The following is a 16,764-nucleotide window of genomic DNA, read 5'->3' on the forward strand; positions in this document are numbered from 1 at the left end:
CCCATGGGTATCGGGAAGAAGTTCAACAGCTTCAGCCAGCGACTGGAGCCGGCCAAGAAAAGAGTCGCCGAGCTGGAGGCGGCGTTGGCCGCGGCCGAGGCTCGGTGGACAGCCACCGAGGCTGAGCGCCTTGCCATGGTGGGGGCGCTCGAGGAGGAGAAGGCGGCTCATGCCCTGACCAGGGCAACCATGCGCGGCACGGAGGCGCGCTTAGGGGAGGTCCAGGCCAGGGTCGCGACCCTCGAGTATGAGGAGGGGGTCTTGCGCCTCCGACTCGGGCAACTTGAGGCCCGGGAGAGGAGGGCCCTCGAACGAGCCGAGCATGCTGTGGAACTCTTCAAAGAGTCGCAAGAGTTCCGCGACATGTTGGAGGAGGAGACGGTCGACGGTTTCCTTCGAGGCTTCGAGAACTTCCGGGAGCAGGTGCGCCGGTACTGCCCTCAGTACGACTTCTCGACGGTCCGTCCAAGGGAGGACCGGGGCTGGAGGTCCCGACGTGCAAGCCCTTCCTGCCATCCCTGACGTCCGAGGCGGGAATATACGAGCAGGACCCCGCCGAGCCTTCGACGGGGGTAGCCGAGGCGGACGGTGTCATGGAGGCGGCTCCGGCAGCCGAGATCGACGCTGTCCCGGAGGCGGCGCCCGAAGCTCCTGCTCCCGGCCCCGAGCCTGTTCCGGAGGAAGATCATGAGGTCATCAATGTGCCGGATGACCCCCCGGATGTGGCTCCCGCCGCTTAGGACTTAAGCATATTTTTCTTTTCTTTTTCATTGTATCCGGGTCGGCCCTTGAGTGGCCGACTTCCAATTTTTGTAATTGGCCTTCCGGCCCTTTGTTAATGAAGAAATGTTTTTGTCATTCTGTGTTCATCTTTCCCTCTGTTGTCGTGGATGAGGCTAGAAACCTTAGCTAACCGCCTCGACGACCTCTAACTTCGTATTTGGGCTGCTTAACGAAGCCGCCCTTTTCCCTGGCTATATCTTAGCCTTCTCGGATTCCAGTCGTCTCGACCAAAGGGAGCTCCGAGCTTAGGTTTCTAGAAAATTTCTCTAAGTCCTATAACTCGGATCTTAGAGTCGTGGGAGTTGCCACGTTTGGCCTTTAGAAAAATCTTAAGGCACCGAGGTCAGGCCTTAGCCCTTCAAGTGGGACCGGAATAGGTCTATTCGTGCCGCTATTCGGGGAGTTTAGTCGGGTTTCCGAACTCAACTCCGAACCTCTCATAGGGAGCGCGGGCTAATAAACAAGTTATTGCCGAAGGTTTTCATAGTTATCGTTCTCGGACCCTGCCGAGATTTCGGTGAACAAGGCTGGGATTCCCAAAGATTGCCTTGGTACCTGTGCTTGGCTGGTACATTCGTGGCCGGGACCACTTTCTCAGCTGGACGTCGGAGTTTACTTAGAAGAGCCGAGTTGGGCCCTACTTTATGAAGCCTTAGTACGGATTGCGGAGACTTGACGAACAGAGCAGGCATGATGAAGTTGGGGGGTCGGTCTTAAGCCGACCCAGCGAAGAAGCCCGGCTTTGGGGCAAAATAAGACTCCAACATTGGACGAGATCCCGCTCGGCAATATGTAGATAAAATTTGACAAGGAGGGCGTCTAGTTGGGTGTACCTCTTGCATTCTCGGGGTCATGCTTCGCATGGTGGAGTAGGTCGCTTCCCTTCCTCGTCGACCTCCGGAGTCATTTTTGACTTGTAAAAGGGGCTCGGGCTTCCCATGGACCCGGCGACTCCTGCCGGAGTTGAGAGGATCTGGGGAGGCTCTGTTGATTTGTAGCCCTTTTTGAGATCGAGGGGGCTTAAGACCCTATGGTCGGACCTCGGAGTGCTTCAACCTTGGTCGAGGGATCTCACGTCAAGTCGGCGGGTTCGTGGACGCTTTGCTGACCTGTGATACCTCCCGAGGTTGAGGGAGTCTGGTTCTCTACGGTCGACCCTCGGGGGCATCCCGACCTTAGTCGAGGGATCGTTCGTCAGGTCAGCTGGTCTGGGCACGCCTCTACCGACCGGCGACGCTTCCCGAGGTCGAGGGAGTCTGGTTCTCTACGGTCGACCCTCGAGGCATCCCGACCTTAGTCGAGGGATCGCTCGCTTCGGGGATCGGGGATCGTCGACCGCTCCCGGGGGTCCACTTTGTGGCGCCCCGGGTGGAGCCACCCTTTCCCACCCCTCACGGCGCCTTCCCGAGGTCGAGGGAGTCTGGTTCTCTACGGTCGACCCTCGGGGCATCCCGACCTTAGTCGAGGGATCGTTCGTCAGGTCGGCTGGTCTGGGCACGCTCTACCGACCGGCGACGCTTCCCGAGGTCGAGGGAGTCTGGTTCTCTACGGTCGACCCTCGGGGCATCCCGACCTTAGTCGAGGGATCGCTCGCTTCGGGGATCGGAGATCGTCGACCGCTCTCGGGGGTCCACTTTGTGGCGCCCCGGGTGGAGCCACCCTTTCCACCCCTCACGGCGCCTTCCCGAGGTCGAGGGAGTCTGGTTCTCTACGGTCGACCCTCGGGGCATCCCGACCTTAGTCGAGGATCGTTCGTCAGGTCGGCTGGTCTGGGCACGCTCTACCGACCGGCGACGCTTCCCGAGGTCGAGGGAGTCTGGTTCTCTACGGTCGACCCTCGGGGCATCCCGACCTTAGTCGAGGGATCGCTCGCTTCGGGGATCGGGGATCGTCGACCGCTCCCGGGGGTCCACTTTTGTGGCGCCCCGGGTGGAGCCACCCTTTCCACCCCTCACGGCGCCTTTCCGAGGTCGAGGGAGTCTGGTTCTCTACGGTCGACCCTCGGGGCATCCCGACCTTAGTCGAGGGATCGTTCGTCAGGTCGGCTGGTCTGGGCACGCTCTACCGACCGGCGATGCTTCCCGAGGTCGAGGGAGTCTGGTTCTCTACGGTCGACCCTCGGGGCATCCCGACCTTAGTCGAGGGATCGCTCGCTTCGGGGATCGGGGATCGTCGACCGCTCCCGGGGGTCCACTTTGTGGCGCCCCGGGTGGAGCCACCCTTTCCACCCCTCACGGCGCCTTCCCGAGGTCGAGGGAGTCTGGTTCTCTACGGTCGACCCTCGGGGCATCCCGACCTTAGTCGAGGGATCGTTCGTCAGGTCGGCTGGTCTGGGCACGCTCTACCGACCGGCGACGCTTTCCGAGGTCGAGGGAGTCTGGTTCTCTACGGTCGACCCTCGGGGCATCCCGACCTTAGTCGAGGGATCGCTCGCTTCGGGGATCGGGGATCGTCGACCGCTCCCGGGGGTCCACTTTGTGGCGCCCCGGGTGGAGCCACCCTTTCCACCCCTCACGGCGCCTTCCCCGAGGTCGAGGGAGTCTGGTTCTCTACGGTCGACACCCTTTCCACCCCTCACGGCGCCTTCCCGAGGTCGAGGGAGTCTGGTTCTCTACGGTCGACCCTCGGGGCATCCCGACCTTAGTCGAGGAGGCGCTACGGGGGGCCGCGAAGGTACTACCCCGTTGTTGGTGTTGAGCGCCACGGGGGACTGCGAAGGTACTACCCCGTCTTCCCGAAGTGTCGAGGGGTCTGGGCACGCACTGTCGACACTCGGGGCATCTCGACCTTAGTCGAGGAATCTTGCACCAGTCGACGTTTCACTGTCCTGCGATTCTTCCCGAGGTCGAGGGAGTTTGGGACTCTACGGTCGAGCCTCGAGGCATCCCGATTTTGGCCGGAGAATCTGAGGATCACAGACGACCCAATATTAGAAGAGGATTACAGTCATCAAAATGAGAGAAATATTTGCAGAAAAAGGAGCTGAGTCCATTATCCTGATTATCTTGAACCCCTTGGGGTTTCACTGGTAGTACATCCGTAAATTCTCGGAGTTCCAGCTTCGTGGGATCAGAGTCCCTTCCAGGGACTTCAATTTGTACGCCCCTGGCCGTTGTACCCGGGCGATTTGATACGGTCCTTTCCAGTTTGGGGCGAGCTTTCCTTGCTCGGTTGGTTGAGAAGCCTCGGCTTTCCTGAGGACGAGGTCCCCTACTTTGAAGAGCTTGGGCTTAACTCTGGAGTTGTAGTATTGGGCCGTTCGCTGTTGATATCTCGCCATGCGCACCCGGGCGACCTCTCTTGTCTCTTCGACGAGGTCCAAATTGCTCCTGAGCTGGGAGGAATTGGTATCGGGGTCGTAATGCTCCACCCTCGGAGAAGGCAAGCCGATCTCCAATGGGATGACGGCCTCAGTGCCGTATGCTAGGTTGAAGGGGGTCTCTCCCGTGGGCAGTCGGAACGTGGTCCGGTACGCCCAAAGGACATTGTACAAGTTCTCGACCCACTGTCCTTTGGACCGATCAAGCCTAGCTTTGAGTCCCTGCAAAATAGTTCGGTTAGTTACCTCAGTTTCCCCGTTTGTCTGGGGATGGGCAACCGAGGTGAAGCGATGATCAATGCCGAGCTCAGAGCAAAACTCCCTGAAATGAACATTGTCAAATTGTCGACCATTGTCAGATATAAGGATACGGGGTAGTCCAAATCGGCAGATTATAGACTTCCACATGAAGTCCCGCATCTTTTGCTCGGTGATCCGGGCAACAGGTTCGGCCTCGACCCATTTGGTGAAGTAGTCGATGGAGACGACCAGGAACTTTCTCTGTCCGGTGGCCAGGGGAAAGGGCCCCAGGATGTCGATCCCCCATTGGGCAAACGGCCAGGGGGCGATGATGGAGGTCAGCAGAGCTGAAGGTCGGCGCTGGATATTGGCGTTTCGTTGGCACCGATCGCACTTGCGGACGAAATCTGTTACGTCCTTCTGGAGTGTGGGCCAGTAGTATCCCTGCCGCAGGATCTTATGGGCCAAGGCTCGACCCCCCAGGTGATTTCCGCAGATTCCTTCATGGACCTCTCGGAGGGCGTAGTCCGCCTCGGAGGGGCGGAGGCATCGGGGAGCCTGGCGCTTGATTCGGCGAGCCTCCGTCTCGTCATGAGGTAGAGTTCCGTCCTGAAGATAGCAGACGAGCCCGTCGATCCAGCTTGGCTCGGAGTCGATGCACATAGTGGGCTCGGGTTCCTCCGTGCTGGGGACCCGAAGATACTCGAGCGCTGTTCCCTTGGGAAGCTCGCTCATGCGGGAGGTGGCCAGTTTGGATAGCTGGTCTGCCCTGAGGTTTTCCGCTCTGGGAATATACTGAATATTGAAAGAATTCAGGGCAGATGTGAGTTCCCGCACCTTTTGGATGGCTCTTTAGCTTCAAAATCTCCTTGGACCTGGTTCACCACCAGCTGGGAGTCGCTGAAGGCCGTCAGGTCTCCCACTTTTAGTTCTTTCGCCAGCTTGAGCCCGGCGATGAGAGCCTCATACTCGGCCTCATTGTTCGAGGCCGGGAACTCGAGGCGCAGAGCTTGCTCGACCACCACTCCATCTGGACTGGTGAGGATAAGTCCGGCCCCGCTGCCCCCCGGGGTCGAAGACCCATCCGAGTGCAGGACCCATGGCTGCTTCGGGGTCTCCTCCACGGACTCAGATGGCGGCTCGGGGTCGTCCGGAAGGGTGCACTCCACGATAAAGTCGGCGAGTATCTGAGCTTTGACAGCCGGCCTGGGCCGATATTCTAGGTCGAATTTTCCGAGCTCGACCGCCCATTTGGCGATCCTCCCCGCACGATCCGACCTCTGCAATATCTGTTTTATAGGCTGGTCGGTTAATATAGCTATCGTGTGGGCTTGGAAGTAAGGCCTGAGTCTCCGAGCCGAGATGATGAGAGCGAAGATGGTCTTCTCAAGTTTAGAATATCGGGTCTCAGCATCCCTGAGGACCCGGCTGGTATAATAGACCGGCTTTTGGAGCTTGTCTTCTTCCCGGACGAGGACCGAGCTTACTGCAGCTGGGGAGACGGCCAGATATAAGTAAAGAATTTCGCCCTTCTGGGGCTTGGTGAGCAGCGGGGGAGAGGCCAGAAGGCTCCGAAGCTCTTCAAAGGCTTGCTGGCATTCTTCTGTCCACCGGAAGTCTTTCGGCCGTTTGAGGCTCTTGAAGAAGGGGAGGCAACGCTCGGCTGATCGAGAAACAAACCTTCCCAGGGCGGCTACCCGCCCCGCGAGCCGCTGCACCTCCTTAACTGTCTTTGGAGGCGACATCTCTTGCAGTGCCTGGATTTTCTCCGGGTTGGCTTCAATTCCGCGTTGGGTCACTATGAAACCTAGGAACTTGCCCGAGGTGACTCCGAACGCGCACTTCGCCGGATTGAGTTTCATTTGGTATTTTTTGAGCTTGGCGAATGTCTCGTTGAGATCGGCTATGTGGTGTTCCGCCGCTTGGCTCTTTACCAGCATGTCGTCCACATAGATTTTCATGTTCCGGCCGATCTGGTCTTTAAAGATTTGGCTGACCAGTCTCTGATAGGTGGCCCCAGCGTTTTTCAGGCCAAAGGGCATCACCTTGTAGCAGTAGGTGCCCTTGTCGGTGATGAAGGCCGTCTTCTCCTCGTCTTCTGGCGCCATTCGGATTTGGTTGTATCCTGAAAAGGTGTCCATAAAAGTTAGCAGTTGGTGTCCTGAAGTGGAGTCGACGAGCTGGTCGATACTCGGGAGAGGGAAGCTGTCTTTTGGGCAGGCCTTGTTCAGGTCGGTGTAGTCCACGCACATACGCCATTTTCCGTTGGCCTTCTTTACGAGGACTACATTGGCGAGCCAATCTGGGTAGGAGACCTCCCGGATGAAGCCGGCTCCGAGGAGTTTGTCCACCTCCTCGGCCGCAGCTCGTTGTCGCTCAGGGGCGGAGCCTCTTTTCTTCTGCTTTACGGGCCTGCTGGTTGGCCTCACCTGGAGTCGGTGGACCATGACCTCGGGGTCAATTCCTGGCACGTCCGCAGGCGACCAGGCGAAGACGTCAGCGTTGTCCCGCAGGAAGCTGACGAGGCGATTCCTCTCATGGGCGCCGAGGCCGGAGCCAACCTGCACGGTTAGCTCGGGAAAATTTTCTTGTAGTGGGATTTGAATAAGGAGCTCACCGAGCTCTACTTGCTTCTTCCAGAGGGTGTCCCTCGCATCGAGGGTTTCTATGGGCAGTGAAGGGCCCATCGGGCGGTCTGGTGCCTCGGCTGGTTGCTTTACTGTGTGGGCCGCCATGTAGCATTGCTTGGCGACCAGTTGGTCTCCGCGGACCTCGCCCACTCCTTGGCCGGTGGGGAACCGCATGAGCAAATGGCGAGTTGAAACCACGGCTCGAAGGGCGTTTAACCCTGGGCGCCCAAGGATGGCGTTGTAGACCGAGGGCAGACGGACCACCAGGAAGTCCATCCTCACAGTGCTCTCCCGGGGGGCGAGGCCAACTGTGACAAGGAAGCTAGCCTCACCTTCAACCGGGACCGCATCTCCGGTAAACCCGACCAGCGGGGCATTGATTCTCCGGAGGTGTCCTTCTGTCAACCCCATTTTTTGGTAGGCATGGTAGTACAAAATGTTGGCTGAGCTTCCATTGTCAACTAGGACACGCTTTACATCAAACCTATTTACAATCATTGAGATGACCACAGCGTCATCGTGAGGGGTCTCAACCCCTTCTAAGTCCTCGTCCGAGAACGAGATGACTTCATCAGTGCGTGGGCGCTTCGGGGGTGCTCCCTGGGCGGCTGTTCCTGCCGAGGTCCGCCCAATCATGTTGATGGTGCCGGCGATAGGCCTGTTGCCGCCAGGATTTTCGGTTGGTGCGACATTCTCCGCCGGCCTCCTTTCCTCATGTCGGTTCCTCACGAACCGGTTCAGTACTCCCCGTCTGATGAGCGCTTCTATCTCGTCCCGGAGTTGGAAGCAGTCCTCCGTGTCGTGCCCGCGATCTCGGTGGAAGCGGCAGTACTTCCTGGAGTTTCGGGGAAATCCCGTGTCTCGCATAGGAGGCGGGGGTCGGAAGAAGTCCCGACCCTCAATTTCCATCAGGATCTCGGCCCGAGGAGCATTGACGGGTGTATAGTTCTCGTACCTCGCCTGGTACGTCCGGGGCCGTGGTGGAGACCTCGGACGAGGAGGTGTCCTCTGCTGAGGTCGCCCCTGCTGACGGGGCGGGCTCCTCAGTCTGGGGAGATTCTTCTCTCGGCGGGGAGACCGGCTCCTTTGTCGACCGCGCTCCTCGCGGCGCTTCTTCCGCTTCTTCGAGGTGGGCTCGATTGCCCCCCGCCTGGAGGCGACTGCCTCCTCGGCCTTGGCGTACTTCCGGGCTCGGGCCAGCATTTCGGTGAAGTCGGCCGGGAAGCTCTTCTCGATGGAGAAGAGGAATCGGTAGGAGCGGTCCCAGTCTTCAGAGCCGACATGGCTATCGACTGGTCTAGCTCGCGAACCTCCCATGTGGCGGCGGTTAAAGCGGTCCAGGTACTCTTTGAGGGACTCCCCCTCCTTCTGCTTGATGTCCAGGAGGGAGTCTGATGTCCGTCGCTGGCGCCGGCTGGCAGCAAAGTTGGTGGCGAACTGCCTGCCGAGCTGCTCAAAAGAGGACACCGTGTTCGGCTTCAGACCAGAGAACCAAAGCCGAGCGGTCCCTCGGAGGGTTGCTGGGAAGGCCTTGCAGAGTATGGCCTCCGAGGACCCTTGTAGGGCCATGAGGGCCCGATAACTCTCCAAGTGGTCGAGGGGGTCGGTGATTCCGCTGTAGGGCTCCACCTGGGGCATTTTGAACCTTGCGGGAACTGGCTCGTCCTCGATCTGGCGGGAGAAGGGAGACTTGGTAGTGAACTCAAAGTCCCCTTCCTGTCTTGCCTTCTTGCTGTGGAGTGCCGCAATCTGGCGCTCCAGATGCTCGACTTTTCGGTCGAGCTCCCCCACCCGTGGGATTGTCGCTGTGGTATGCGCCAGCTCACGGTGATCCGGGGCTGACTCCGCCTCAGAAAGTTGGGGTCTCCGGTCGAAACCTTCTCCCGGTAACCCTCTCCGGGGAGAAGCTCGTTCTCCATTGTTGGCTCTGGAGGAGCCATGCAAATTTTGGCTGGGGAGAACCGGGCCGTTGGGGAGACACTCCGGCGGGGCCTGGGCCTGCGAGGGAAGTGCCGGTAAAGCCTCCACGCGCCGCAGGCCCTGAACGGCGGCGGCCAGGGCCTGGACTTGCTGTGCCAGGGCATTGAACTGTTCCGGCTGGACCTGAGGAGCTGGGTCAGCCGGAGTTGGAGAATTCTGGACGGAGTGTCCAGGACTTTGCGGGGGACGCCGGGAGACGTTAGAGGCTCCCTTACTTCTCAACTTCATGACTGCTACTCGGGCCCTTCCTCTAGCGCCAACTGTTGCTGGAAATTGGACCCGGGGGCAATCTTCGGTCGAGGAGAGGGAGCGACTGTTAGTCCTCACGGCGGGGCGGCGGTCTGTCGGCGGGCGGCGTCCTGCATCCGGGGCGATCGGAGAGAAGGAACAGCAGGTCCTCGCAGCGGGGCGGCGATCCGTTGGCTGGCGGCGTCCTCCGTCCGGGTGCCTGCACACGAACCGGTGGCCGGGTTCTCCGGCGCCGGCCCTCCGACGCTCAAGTCAGGGAGGGGGCAAATAGTGGGGAGAAGGAGATAAATAGTGATTTTTGGGTGTATGAATGTTCCAATCCCCTCTTGAGAGGCCAAGGCTCCCTTTTATATGCGGGGGTCGGTTTACCTGTGATGTAACAGGGCGAGGCCGTAGTACGGCTTGGCATGTTGTTCAGGTCGGCGCTCGGTCAGGCGAATCATCGCGCTGATGTCGGCGGTATGGCCGAGATCAGAGACTTATCATAGTCGACTAGACCCTGCTGGGTCGATTTGCCGTGGAGAGCTGGGGATCCGTAGATGTCAGGAGCCATGCGCATTTATTGTGGAGTAAGTCGGAGATCCGCATTTATTATGGAGTAAGCCGGAGATCCGCATTTATTGTTGAGTGTGCCGGCAGATTACAGCGGCCATGCGCAATAAATGCCGGAGGGGTGTTAGAGTACGGTCCTCGGACATCGGGGTTTCTCTTAGGTCGGAGGTTTCGGGGTCGGTCGTCTTGTGGCCGAGCGTTCCGAGGTCGGACGCTGACTTCGGCTGTCCGGGGTCGGAGGTTGTACGGCTTCTTAGGGGCATTTATGTCATTTGGGGGGAAACTTTATTCCCCCCAACAATATTTATTGTTGTTGTTGTTGTTATTATTATTGTTAGAGAATAAAAATTGTTTAAAAAAATTGCCAAATCTCTCTCACTTCTCATGTGGAGAGGTTAATGGTGATTTGGTATTTGATGAATGGCCCAAACCAACGTGAAGCGGACCTACTCTCTCATATTGCATCAACCCTCGCTATATTTGATTTAAAAAATTAATATTATGATTAGTAGTAGTAGTATAAAATATTTTATGGAAATATTTTTTTATATGATTAATTTCGATATATGAATACAAGAGTTTTAGGACTTTGTTGCACTACATTCTAGCTAGACTTGGGAAAGATTACTTTGATTGACTTAAATTTGATTCATGACCAAGTTTGAGCACTAAAAACTAAGCCTAACTTATGCTATTAACTTTACCTGTTGAGAAATCAATAGGTGAATGAGATGATCAGGTATAGGGTCAAAAAAAATTTTCAGGCCGAGAAGTATTAGAAGAAACAAAAATCTTCTACTTGGTTGCTGGCCAACTGCCATCCAATTCTTGTCGCATAACTTGTCCAATTACTACTGCATTAAAATTTAAAAATGTTACTGCTATCAAGGGATAATTAATTGGTCACAGGCCTTGTATGTGCTGTCTCTTCTTTGCTTAGAACTCCAAAGTGAATAATTAATTACCACAGAAAACAAAACTATCTCCAAACTTATAAAACGAATGGGCTTGGACAATGACAGAGACAATCTCATTGCTTGCTGCCCCCCAAATCGGCTCCCTGAGACTTAAATAAGTATTGCCTGCCTTATTACTGGCACATTAATGAGTTGACCATATAATTCAAGTCTTGCAGCCGCTGCATTTATAGAGAAATTGGTTGTTGGCCAGATAAAAGTGCTCGGATCTTTGAGGACGGCAGAGTGCATCCGAGGTCAGCAACGGAGAGGGCACTTCTACATATGGAGGAGATTATCCGCGTCGCTCCACTTCTACATATGAAATCTAAAGTTTTCCTCTTGCTCATGTAGCACTTAGGACCATACAGGTCTCATAGGAGCTCCTACCTCCTAGTTTTCTTCAGGTAAATTTCGATGACAGTGTTGGCGATGGGGGATGTACTGGTGGTGTGAGCTTTGTTATCAGGGACTACGATGTCCGTCTGATAGCAGCTGGGGGTCGGCTGATTTTCGATGCATCTGTGCTCAGAGATGCATAGGAAGGAGTCATCTACGTGAGGCGGATGCGGAGTGCAGACCGCATCCTACTCGAGAGAGACTCGGCCTCGATAATTGCGTGGATCCGGAATCCAGAAGTCGATGCAAGGTCCAACCCATTGATCCGAGATGTTCGCAACTCTTGGATGAGGATGGTCTGTCGTGGGCCAGACTATCTATAGGAAGACGAGCAGTGCGGCTGATTGAGTAGCCTCATTCGCAGCCTACCACTCTAGAGCTTTTACTTAGGGGACCACGTGTCGGTGCCTCACCCTCTATGTTATCTTTTTTTTTTTCCGATTTTGTTGGTTGCACCCATCTACGACGGGTGTGAACTGCCATTGTATCAAAAAAAAAAAAAAAAAAAAGAAACCAGTTGTGGATTCTAACAAGGTCTTACACCACATAATTCTAAACATTTGCTGGGCCTTCATCAGCTCCATACATCATCTTGATATAAATACATTTCATAAATTTAATACAAGGGGATTATAATTCTTTATGAACATTGTCTTCTCCATCATTATCAATCAAAACCCCAAGCTCCAACATCAAGCTATAAATTACCCTTCAGAATTCAACAATGAAAATTAGTACTTTGCGCACGTTAAACTAATCATTTCTCAACAGCCGTCGAACCATTTCGCTCTCTGTAGGCTTACTAATTGTACGATAGTGATGCTTATGTTAATTTACAACCAGTTTTTCTTTAAAATATTGATGTTTAAGAATAATCGTGGGAGAATCATGCTAATTATTTTAAAGAAATGATATGAGAATTATCCAAGTCAGATAGGGAGGGCAACCAACTTGCCAATTGGCTAGCTAGTTGGAGTGTCAAATAGACTCATATCTCCTGACATACTCTCCCCCAATCTAATCTGCCATTTAATTGCTGATGCTTGTTGCCTTAGTAGAAAATTGAGGGATTAACTATCTCTTCATTAAAAAACATAAGAAATAAAAGTATTAAAAAGGCACTTGGGGAATTCTCTCATGCTTTAAACCTCAAATCTCTTTCAAATGAAGAAAGGTGGTATTACTGCTAGTTTATAATTTAGTTCCTCTCTCTTAGCCATACTTTGTTGAATGGAAAATATGTTCTCCTGCAACTTATCTCTCCATATGGGAATTATTTCTTGCTTCCAATGAATTCCTTGCATCCCCGCGATATATTTAGCTATCTATTATTCCTTTTACAGTTTTTCCACCACCTCATGTTTACTTCCCTACTTTGGGTAAGGGACCATTGGCTCTAATTTCCCAACTACCACTTGATTTCATGAAAGCATACTTCTTTTCTTCAATTTTTTTTTTAATTTATTCTAGATCTGCATCCGATAACTTTTATTTCATAAGTGTCTACATCTAATATCTAAATTATCCTTATAATCATACTGACCAACTTTCTATTCACTCTCTGTGAGGACTCGTGCGAACGTGTGTTTAGTCTCACATCGGTTATTCGCTGGATAGATCTTGAATACTTACATAGAATCAAGGAACCCAAATAATATCTTCCGACTAGCCATGTTGGGTAAGATCTTAAGTTGTTACAAATGGTATCGGAGCGGATCCAGCCCATAACCTATATGAATTAGGAGACACAACATCACAAATCTATTGGGGCTGACCACGGGTCGATCGTGGTGTTTGTGATTAGATTTGAATGAATTTAAACCCTTAACCTGACGAGGATATTAGGGCTTGAACGGGGGAGTATGTGAGGACTCGTGCAGGCGTGTGTTTAGTCTCACATCGGTTATTCGCTAGGAAGATCTTGGGTACTTATACAGGATAAAGGAACCCAAATAATACCTTTCAGCTAGTCATATTGGATGAGATTCTGAGTTGTTATACTCTCACTGCTCGAAAAATATTTCTCCTATCTTCCATGCTTAAGCTTGCAATTATGCCTCTCCTCCTACATAAATTTGAAATGTTCTTCATCTTGTAGATCCACTTGCAAATACTTCTCCATTAAGTCTCAAGAATGTTGCCAACCATCCATTTGCCGGTGGCACCGGATCCGACGAGTTCTAGCATAGCCAAATATGGCTCCATCAACCATAATTCATTTAGCTCACAACTGGCCCAACTATATGAACAGTTCACATCAGAGCCAATCCCTCCAACCCTGGCCAGCCTAACATCCCAAATCCCCAATCATCCCTTTGCCAAGAATTTTTCCATAAGCTGAAAAGCTAGCCATAAGGACAGAAGGATTTTTGTTAAGACCAAGGGAAATGCAAGGAGGGCCACTTGTGTGTCTTGTTGGTCTCATCCTAGAGAACATATGCTTGGAGATTAGAATCCTATTCTCTGAGAGAAGTGTGAAGGCTGCAATTCTCCCTTCAAATATTCAGCTTGGAGATTAGAATCCTATTCTCTGAGAGAAGTGTGAAGGCTGCAATTCTCCCTTCAAATATTCACTACATTCTATGGATAATGTGCCGGCCATATAATATGCACTGATTTTTAGGCATATTCCAATTTTTTTAATATTATAAAGATGAAGGTGGTGGCAGCGGCGGCAGTAATGATATGGAGACCATCATTTTATAGGAAAATATTATGGCCGCCAATGGGCAGAGCCGGCCCAAAGAACTTTGGAGAAAGATTTCTAATTTGATTTAATAAATAAATAAAGAAATAAATAAATGCTGGTGAAAATTGCAGGGATCCAAGATGACGAAGAAATTGAAAATGAAAAAAAAGAGGAAATCAAACACATGAATTTTATGTGATTCGACAATGTGCCTACATCCACAGGAACCAAACATTTGTAATTTCACTATCTCCAAAAATAACAAGAGTTTCAAGATATTTATACTTAAACCCTAGCTCCAGAGTCCCAATCTTTATTAGCATTCCTGATAAAATAAAATACTATATAATTGCTCGAAAGATAAGCAGATGCTGTCGATTCGCTCCGTCCTATTAGAATGCCAGTGTGCTACTCAAATAAGAAGATCAGTGTACGTTCAATATGAGCCACTTACTCTAACGATGAATATAGGCAAATTAGGTAGAATTATGTAGGCGGGATAAGACGGATATTTTCGGTACAAAAAATAGCAGATAGATTTTTTTTTTTTTGTTTTTGTGATCCTGAAACTGTCATTTTTGTGGTAATCGTGGACCATGGCTGAATTAAAGAATGTCCGCCCGGTAGCATCAGAATCCTTACACGTTTGGACCTATGAATGACATCATTAGGCCCGTGAGTGCCCACATAAACGACAGAAGGACATGGAGAGCAACGAGTGCAATTAGGGATTCGGTATCCTCTTTGTTTTGGTTGGATTCTGAGTCACATGGCCTACTTCTTGCCTATTTCCATTACAGTGAAAGCGTGAATAAGTCATCGACAACGATGAGTGCCTAAAAAGTTACAGTGATGGGGCACTAGTGGCTTTAAGTTTTTTTTTTTCCATCAAAATATATCTAAAAAAACTAAAAAGTAACAAATTATGGAGCGCATCACTTTGTCCGGCCTAAAGGAGTACTGCATTTCGGGACTACCACGCGGCATGCGTTCTATAAAAAGAAGAAAGACCGGAAGCGTTGCATGAGATTTCAGATAGAAATTGCTTCTCAGGAGTCCAAGAAGATAAGCTAATAGATCGGATTGAGTCAATCAACAAGCAGAATCGATATGAACTTTAACGTTGAAACAAGAGATTGGTGAAATGATTGCACAAACGCAGCTCATAGGTCTATTAATCTTTCTATAAATATGCTTAAGTTCTCATACACGTGAATCGCCAAAAATATGGTACATGTATTTAGGTAAGATTTATGAGCACGCTTTGAAGTGATGGAGTGTTGCTTTATGCCAAAGTAGCTCCTTCTACATTGTCTTTGTGACCACTTTGGTGATCGTTGGAGCCTATTAGTGAAAGTTCATGCTCTGATTGGGCTCTTCACGGAGGAAAAAAAAATACTAGAGAGCAAGGTTATTAAAAAACTTATCAAAATGAACCATGGCCATCGCCCATGTGGGCTAAGGGATACTGCAATATAGTCCTTATAGTTAGCTCCGACTCACCGCTCATGTATGGAGATAATTTTTTACATAATAAGACCAAAAAGCCTAAATAATACTTAGACCAAACTTGTCATCTATACATGGAGATCTTGAGTACTTGTATAGTGCCACAAAACTAGTCTTTTTAAGTAAAATGCTCAATTTTTATAAATGGTATTAAGAGTGGATTGTGCCCATCGTCCATGCATGACTAGAGAAAACTGCAGTATGAGTTCTTTCGACCAAACCTGACTCATTATCTATATGTGGAGATCTTGAGTACCTATACAGAGCCAAAGAGCTAGTATTTTGGATGAGATCTTGAATTTTTACAAATGATATCATAGCAGTCTGAACTCATCACTCATATGTGGTTAGGGGACACTGCAAAATAAATCCTTATGGTCAGACCCAGCTAGTCGCCTATGTATAGATATCTTGAGTACTTAAATAGGATCAAAAAATCCAAATAATACATCCGGATTAGCCTTTTGGATAAGATTTTAAGTTGTTACAATTCCAATGCCTATTTCCTTCTTCAGTCAATTCCTTTAATTGTCATTACACAAGCATATGGAGAAGCTAAACAAATTGTGGATAACCTCCCACAGGTACTAAGAGATGGTAATCAGTGATAGCATGATAACTGTGCACCAGGAATGTTCATGTAATGACCCAGCTCAGGCTTTTTGAGCCATTGGAACAAAAAATACAAAAAAAGAAAAGGGTTAAAATAATTATGCTCTAACTAAATCAACACTTTTCTAATCCTTGGCCTGTCCAAATCCTATTTGAAGTTAGGCCTGGCAAGCACTTGGCCACTTTATCCAACTCCCATTTCAGATGGGTTGGGCTGCTGAATTGGGCTTGGCCCTGCATTTCCTATTCTCACTAATTAGTCAGACTGGACTCATTGACTTCCATGCTGTTCACAGCAAATACCATCTTTCCTGAATCCTTACTATGTTATTGACCTAAGATGCTTAAGGCATTTGGTCTCACTTCATTTTGTGTGGCTTTATCAAAGTGAGCCTATGTCTCCTGTTGTTGAGCCAACAACTATAATATCTGCATCAGATGCCAAGGAACATTTGGTTCTAATGAGCACACGATATATATTGCGAGAAAGTGGAAACAAATCCCTCCCAATTTGATCACATCTAACATGGTGTTAGATAATGGCATTTCTTAATTTATTTCTTTTAAAGATCAAAGATTGAGCAAGAGCTCAACACGATACACAAACGCTATACTGGTTTTCTAAAATGAAATAGAATCGAAATTGGGAGTAGAAGTGGAATTGGAGGGGGAGACTTGGAATCACAATTCCTATTCTATTGTTCGAGCAAAAAATAAAAATATATATATAGAAAAGTAGTAATAATTCAACTTAATCAATTTTATATTAACATGCTAAAAATATCATTATTTAAGGAATAGAACTGATTTATATTGAAGGGTCCTTTGTTGTACTATATAGTTATG

Source organism: Phoenix dactylifera, chromosome 11, assembly GCF_009389715.1.
Source record: "Phoenix dactylifera cultivar Barhee BC4 chromosome 11, palm_55x_up_171113_PBpolish2nd_filt_p, whole genome shotgun sequence".
Lineage (NCBI taxonomy): Eukaryota > Viridiplantae > Streptophyta > Magnoliopsida > Arecales > Arecaceae > Phoenix > Phoenix dactylifera.